The following is an 8302-nucleotide window of genomic DNA, read 5'->3' on the forward strand; positions in this document are numbered from 1 at the left end:
CGAGCACCCCAAGGTCCACTTGCAAACTGGGCACATTTCATTACATTCAACTGGTGGGTCGGCGCCTCAGTCACAGCCACTCCCGCTCCTGCCCTGCCCCAGCCCTCGGCTGGCCCCCTTCAAATTATCACTTCAAAATTGGCGAGGCCTGAATTAGTGAGATTTTCCCGCCCTCATGGCTTCTGATTAAAATCAGTGCCACACCCAGATGCAAGTCCATGAAAAATGGTCCGGTGAAGCAGGAGCCACTAAGCAGCCCTCTGGTGGCCTCTGAGAGTCCAGTGGGGCTCTCCGTCCTCCGGACCTTTCTTCTTCCCAGCTCCATGGCAGAGCTGAGGTCTCGGAGCCTGCGCAGCCAACGCTTCCTAGTCTGTCTTGGGGGGAACTGGAGCCCATTACTGTCAAACCCAAGGCCTCCTCAACTGGGCTCGCTGAACATGAAGTGTGTCTATTAGGGCTGAGCTCCCAAACTCCAAAGCGCCCATGGGTCACCTGGGACCTTGTTAAAATTCGGTGTCTGGTGCTTGGAAACTACATTTCTGGTTTTGGTTTTTTGTTGGGTTTTAGAGATTTTTGCTTTAGGGTATGTGTACTCACTGGAGAGAGAGACAGAGACAGTGAGAGAGAAAGTGAGAAATCAACCCCCAGGGGAAAATGCCACACCACAAATCCCTACTCTTCCATCCTCCTCCCAGGATCTTGGGCATGCGTGCACACGTGCCTGGCATGAGTTACAAGCCACTGGGTCCAGGACTTGAACCACTGTCAGCCATATGGGAGTCCAGTGATGGAACCGTTCTGCCATCTGCTGACTCCAGTGGCTGCATTTCTAACAAGTTCCTGGGTGCCCACTCGAAAGAATAAGGCATTTAGAAAGCTCTGACCTGAGACCTGCAGATGGCGTAGCAGTTCCGTCCCTAGGCTCCCACATGGCCAAACACGGTTCAAGTCTCGGACACGAAGGCTTGAAACTCACACCAGCGCATATATGCCCAAAATCCTGAGAAGAGAATGGAGGGGAAGGGATTACGGCATGGCCCTCCCCACAGGGGATGATTTCTCACTTTCTGTCTCTCTGCCTCTCTAGCCACATCATGGGAAAAAGTGCTCTTAAAAAAAAAAAAAAAAAAAAAAGGAAGCACTGACCTTGGAGGAGCGGAAGCCAGCACTTCAACATGGCTGACGCAGCAAGGCTCCTATTAGCTCACGTGCAAGATCTCACAGCAGGGCCGGGCCAGGGCTGGCAAATACAAGGCTGCTCTCCATTCTTGCAGCGTGGCTCGTAAGCTCGGCCCTTGGGCTACCACAGTCATGGGACAGGCTGCTGTCAGGTCCTCTGGCCCCCAGTGTTGCCCCAGAGGAGACCCCTCTCCTCACCGAGCCTCTTCTTGACCCTTCCTGAAGCCCCCGTCAATGTTACCTTGCAGGACAGACCTGAGACGTTTGCTCACCCCAGACCCAGCACTGGTCAGAGGCACAACATGGCCAGGACTGCCTGCCTCTGGGCAGAATTTACCGCCCACACGGGGGTGGCATTCGCAGCTTAAAGGAGAGCGGGCGCCCGGACCGCCCGATGCTCCACCGACAAAAATGAGCAGTGGCGAGTGCTGTTCGCTCAGAGTGCCCGTGTACGACTGCCTCCTCGTTCAGATGGGAGCCCAGTGGGGCCACAGCCCCAGCCCTGCCGTGCCCCCCGAGGCATCTGGCCCCACCCAGGGCCTGTGTGGGTGCGTCCGTGACCTCCGACCAAGGCTTTGGAGTCAAGGAAAGCCAGACCAACAGCTCCTCATGGTCCGGGGCCTGAATTATCCCAGAACTTGGATTGCTAACCCTGAGACAGATGGCGAGTCGGGTACACAAAACAAACCCGACATGGCATCGGGGGACATTGCCAAGGGACAAACGAGAAGACAATTTTATTCGAAGTCAGAATCGGTACCCAGCTGTGCTTCCAGCCAGCCTACGCTAACATGGGGCCAGATGAGGCCACCGACACAGCGGCCATTTCTCTTTGCCAGTGGGGCCTGAGGACGGGCCCTGGAGGCTGGGCCTCTAGAGCGCAAACAGATGGCCCAGCGTCTCCCCCTCCTCGGAGCGTACAGGGAGAAACAGCCAGAGGAGGCAAGTTTATTCTTCTGAGCTACGGGAGGATCACCTGGCGCTGCCACCAACACCGATTATTTGGCACCTGACACCCCGCTCCCTCGCTCTGCACACCTGAACCAATACCGCCGACCTTCCTGGGCACTGGCAAACACGCGCCGTCTGCCACTGCCCTGTACCCTGGCTAAGCTGGCTCAAGTCGAGACTTTGATATCCTTTCAACTGGCACCCACATCAGATGTGGTTTGCAGAGCTGCCTAATACGCTTTGCGTTCTGGGAGTGAGAGGTGTGATCGGAGCCCACAGAGGCTGCTCCTCAGCCAGTGGCCCGAGCAGGGCCCTTATCGGAGACTGAAGCTCCACGCTGCTGTGTGGTGGTTCCAGGAGGGCCTCTGGCTCTCGGGCATTAGTGAGAAACCCACTCTCCTCACTCACACGCCCCTCTCCTTTGCCCTTCCTCCTCCAGGATAGGCTTGTCGAATAAACCGTAGCCCAATGGGACGTCCGAGCCCCCTTCCCCAAAAGCAGCCCCCAGGCCCTGCTGCGCTCTGGGTGGTGGCTTCCCTAGGCCTCTGGCCCTTTCTCCACACGATCGCACCAGGCCTCGCACAGAGACTGCCGAAACAAAGGCTGGGAAGAACTCCTACACCCCTAGAAACTCGGCCAGGGCTGACTCAGTGAGGCCGGACGGCCACACCTGCCCCACACCCGAATGTGCACATGTGTACCTGCCCACAGTGATTTGCTGTGCATAAGATCTGCACGCACGGCCGGTGACCTTCCCTCATGGACAGCTGCCTCCAACTTCCTGTCTCTCTTCGTTAAATCCAACACGTGGGCCATCGGCAGGGGAGCCTCGAAAGGAGGTGAGCTGGGAAGCTGAGACCCAGCTCAGGAGCAGCCAAACTTCCCAGGGACTTTGGCAGATCGTCAGACCTCCCTGAGGCTCAATTTCCTCCTTGACTAAGTGAAAAAAAGAAAACGAAGCTGGTGTGAACCCTCCTGCCTGCCCAGCTCGACTGCTGGGAAGAGGAAATGGGAAATGCGACTGCTTTGAGAATTAGAAACCGCGGTACCCAACTGCATTAAGATGTAGAAAATGACCCAGGGCGTCTGAAAACACACCATTAAGCCTCTCTTAGAAGATTCTGGATCTGGCTGAATGATTGGCAGAGGCAGAGTGACACAGTAACAGTACAAACACTAGCAAGCGGTGTACTGCACTCACTGCAGGCTGTACTCTGCATTAGCTCGCTGACCTCCCCCCACCCGCTGAGGCTGCTGTCGCAACCCTCCTCTTACAGTAAGAGACTAAAGGGTCAGCTGGCCTGAACGATGTCACACAGTGGCCGAAATCACCAGGAGGCTCGCTCACATCTGACTGGCTCCAGGGTCTGCTACCCCACCAGACCAGACTCACATCCTAGCACCACGTCCAACCTTGGGCAGCCCTTTCTCCTCTCCGGGCTTGGGTTCCCCCACCCCTGCAAAAGGGGAGTGGGAGCAAGGGGCTGGAGCCTGTTGAGACCCCTTCCAACTTGGGCAAGTTCTAATCCTTGGCATGAAACTTGGTCGAGAACAAGTTACAAACTCCTCAAAGAAGCATTTAGTGACTGTTTTATGCTGCTCTCTGGCTGTGAGATTTTGCTCCTGCTGTGGGGATGGGCCATGAAAAGAGAAGCGCTTCCTGTTGCTCACTTTATAGCTCCCAATTCAGGCAATGCTTGCTTCTAATAAACTGTCAACTACACAGAAGCAAGTTGTTGTTTGGGGGAGATGCTGTTTTAGGCTAATTCCACCCCCCTGCTCCTCCTGATTCTTCCTATTTTTTAATAGTCTTTTGCCTTACCAGACTCAGATTTGCAAACCTGTTGTCAAGGCAACACTAGGTTTCTCTCTTTGCGCTCTAATGTCTCAATGGGGGTATCCATAGCAACAAAAATACCTTGTGCTTTCAAAGTCAGTGACCTCCCAAGCTTCATGGGACTCGTGGAGCTAAATTGTGTTTAGACGGCTTTTTACCACTGCAACCAGTTTAGTACCTACTAACCTAACTGATGACGTCTGCAACAGTTAGCTTTTGCTGCATAACAAATAACCGCAAAACATGGTGGCTTAAGACAATAAACCTTTACTGCTGCTCTGAAGGTTGAGGGGAGGGCGGCAGTCCTTCCAGTCTCAGTTACTGAGGTGCACTCATGTATCTATAGTGAGCTACCCATCTCACAAGTGTGTGGGCCGCCCGACTGTATGCTGGATCGGGACCACCTCATCTACCACAATCAGGCTCTTCTCTGCAGGATCCTTACTCTTCGGCAAGCCAGCCCAGGTCTTCTCACAGGGAGGCAATAGGTTTCTGAAGGGGGTGTTAGGCACACAGGAGCAGAAGCCCACAAGGGCTCTGGAGGCCTGGCTGGACCAAGTACCACTTGCCACCACATTCCACTGGCTAGGGCAAGTCCTGGGCCAGGCCAGATGCAAGGAGCGAGAACACAGACTCTGCCTCTTGGTGGGGGGTCTGAAAAGCCACACTGCAGGGCTTGGGAGCAGAGGGTTAGAGAACTGTGGCCATCTCACATCCACACCGGCCTCCACGTTTGTGGTGGGGAGGTCCAAGCACCACTCACGTGCGAACTGGCTTCCAGACCACAGAGGGACTGGGATGCTCAGAGTTCCCGAATCTCCTCCTGCTCCCCCCAGGAAGGGCTGTGGGTCCCCTCTTCTGCACGCCCAAGCGCTGGCTGTGGCATTGCCTCTGGAAATTTGCAGAATTTGATCAAAACTGTTTTTAAAAATAAACTGTATGGGCTGGCCCCGTAACACAGTAGTTAAGCACTGTGCAGAGGAAGCCAGAGCCCACACAGCCAACCAGGGTTCAAATCTGGGCCCTGTTGGCTTTAAAGACACATGAGGTACACGCGTGTGCCGAGGATCCTGAAGGAATGAGAACTGGAGGAAAGGGACTGTGGCATGACCGGACCCCGATGGGGGTGCTTTCTCCCTCGCTCACACATGCACAGACACACGCATGTCCAGTGCATGTGTGCTCTGACATAAAATTAAAAGTAAACTCTAGAATAATCTCGGCTGGCCTCACCCTGAACCAGAATCAGGAGCTGCTCTCCCCTTTGCTGCGGGCTTCCACTCCTTTCCCAAGGCCGGCAAAGGGTGCTGTGCTCGAGAACGGCTCAGAGCAGAGAGCCACAGCAGCCCAACAACAGTAGCAAAAACCACAACTGGCCCCTAAGGAGTGCTCGCCCCACGCCAGGAGCGGCCTTCACTCAACAGAGGCCTGTGACTCGAGCTGCAGTGGTGACAGACAGCAGCCCAGGCTGGCCTGTTTCTGAGAGGAGTGGCCAGCTTGAGGAAGTGGTCGGGCATAGGCAGGCTAGGTCAGGTATGACCAGGCCGGGGTTCAGATGACGGCCGCTGCTGCTTCTCTCTCCCACCCTCTGATCGTGAACAAGATCTTCGTGAACTCCGATTCATCGTGTGCTGCCGCGACCTCCATGACTGAGACGTGCCTGGGAGGTCGGGGTCCCCAACACAGCTGTGTCTGGAACCTGCTGAGTGCTTGGGATGAAAAAGTGTTCTTGTGTAGCAGGGCTCCCTGGGCAATGGTGCTTCCACTTAGGGACTTGAAAACTACCCCTGAGCACACGGCTCCTGCAGGAAGGACCCAGGGAGGCCTGAGACAGGCTGGAGACCTCTCCCCCAGCACTGCTGCAGAGGCCAGGAGAGGGTTATCCATGTCTCAGAGCAGGCCCTCTGCCTCCATCCCACTCTATGCTCAGCCAGGCAGTCACTTCCACCATGCAGCCTTCCAGAAGCAGCAGCGCCACGTCGGGCTTCGGAAATGCCAGGCGATCCACTGTGAACGCTTCTGTCTATGGCTGCTACGGCTCCCTAATTCCCAGTGACCCGCCTGCTTTGAAATTCCCGCTTTCCTCCCACGTCTCGAAATGTCGGGAGCACCGTAGCACCGCATCATCAATTCCCTAACTCCAGCTTTTAAAAGGGGGTTGTTTTAAACAGACAAAGATGACCCGGTGTGGAGTCACGCCCGCCTGCGAGGGGACAAGCCAGAACCAGAGGGCTGAGCAGATCTTCCACACACTTTCCTTCGATGAGTTTTTAGGGTAACTTGCAAGACGCATTCAAGGGCAGTGATGATTCATTTCCACTCTCTCGCTCGTGTGTGGAAAACAGTGGTTAGAAATCATCGCCCAAGTCTCCCGGGCACAGGCTTTTGCTTTTTATTCGAGACTTAATAACAGAACTCCTCGTCTGATCTTCCTCATAAGGCAGCTTTCTGTGAGCTAGCCTTCAGACCGGCAGCAAGGTCGTGGCTGCGCCGCCGACAGGAAAAGCAGTATGTCGAAAGTGAGCTCATCTATGCAGCCACTGCTTTCGGATCGTTTTTGTAATTTACAAACGTGATTTTCAATGACAACGCTCCATTTCTGTACAAACTTAATATGACAAAATTGAACCAATAAATGAAAGTAGGAGATCCGGTCTCCTCATGGGTCAGGGAGTGTGCTACTGGCTAATCCAGTAAATATTGCTCTTCATCTTGCTTCAGGCTTTTATCTCCACGGACTTTACTTGCTTATTTATTTTGCTGCAGGGTGTGTGTACTCGCCCCCGAGAAAGACAGAGAGAGAGAGAGGAGAAAGCACCCCTGGGCCATGGTCACACGGCAGTCCCTTTCCCTCCATCGCTCCCTCCTTTCAAGACTGTGGGCGCCCATATTCTCCTGGTGTGGATCTCAAGCCCCAGGACCTGGGACACGAACCACTGTCAGCCACGTGGGATCTGGGCACCTTAGCCGTAAGGCCACAGAGCTTGCTTAAGCTTGCTTTGTAATCCAGGTGCTTCACATGGTCTGACCATTTGCAAAATGTCCACATTTGTAAATTAAAGTTATCCCAGCTGGAGCCGCCCTGGGGCAAGGCATGGTCCCAGCACATCCCAGGCCTGTTTCGCACACAGGGTGGGCCCTGCCAACAGCCTGCTTTAAAAAGCTCTTTTGGGGGAGCCAGCAGTTAGCGTAATGGCTATGTCGCTGGACTCCCATGTAGTCGACTGCAGTTCGAGTCCCGGACCTGGTGGTTTAAACTCACGCCGGGCACGTGTGCGTGCGTGTCCAAGATCCCGAGAGGAGAATGGAGAAGGGATTGCGGCTTGACCATCCCCCCTGGGGGTGATTTCTCGCTTTCTGTCTCTGTCTCTGTCTGGCGAGCGTACGTGCCCTATAGCAAAAACCTCTCCAAAAAAGAAAAAAAAAAGCTCCTTTGATGTCATAACAAGTGGTCCTTAAGGTGCTCAAATCCTCAGGGCTGAGCCTCCTGAATGCCTGAGCAGGGTTAACAGCTTATGGGGGAAGCCAGGCCTGGGGCAGGTTGAGAGACAAACCCTTGGCACCTCAGTAAAGGCACTGTCACCCTCTGTTCTCTAAATGCCCACAATTTCCATTCCATGGAAGTGACTGACAGGTCGGACCTCGGCCCAACGGTTGAGACGCGAGGCTCTGCGAGGCTGAGCCACATGGGGAGGTTCCCAGTTCATACCAGCTACTGCCCTGCTGCACTGGGCATGTGTGCCCAGGGTCTGGGGCTGGCTGTGGCTAGGGTGGGTCATGGCGTCAGCACCGTGAGGGCTGCATCCATTTTTCTGCCTCTCTCTCATGAAAGTTACGAGCAGCACAACAGCGTTGCTGAAAGGTGACAGGGATGGCAGCAGAGGCGGCGTGGTCGGGGAACCGCTCTGCCCGTCCCTCTCCTCAGCTGTGGCCAAAGTCCTTTTGTGTGTGCTTTTTTCTCATTTTATTCAATGTTCTCTACACCGATTAGGGGTCCTGCACTTGGCAATGTAATGATTTTCAAAAAGCCTTTCCCCAATTTTCCTTTCATCTATCTGTGATATCTTCCCCTGCAAAGACAGCAGGCAATTCAGCCTCCAGAAGACATGACGTCATTGTCCTCCCGGAGCAGGAAGACTCGTGCCAGGCCCTGCGTCGGCTCGAGGCCATGCTCCACGCAGGTCCCATCCGGACAACTCAAAGCGTGGCGGCATGTTGAGGCACGGCATTCTCCGAGGGCACCAGGGACCATCTCTGGGGGCACGGAGATGAAACCTACATGTGACCCAGGCCCAGGGGGGCTTCCGAGACACAGACACCGGGAGGAGTTCCGCA

Source organism: Tupaia chinensis, unplaced genomic scaffold (assembly GCF_000334495.1).
Source record: "Tupaia chinensis unplaced genomic scaffold, TupChi_1.0 Scaffold000066_1, whole genome shotgun sequence".
In the NCBI taxonomy this organism is placed as follows: domain Eukaryota; kingdom Metazoa; phylum Chordata; class Mammalia; order Scandentia; family Tupaiidae; genus Tupaia; species Tupaia belangeri.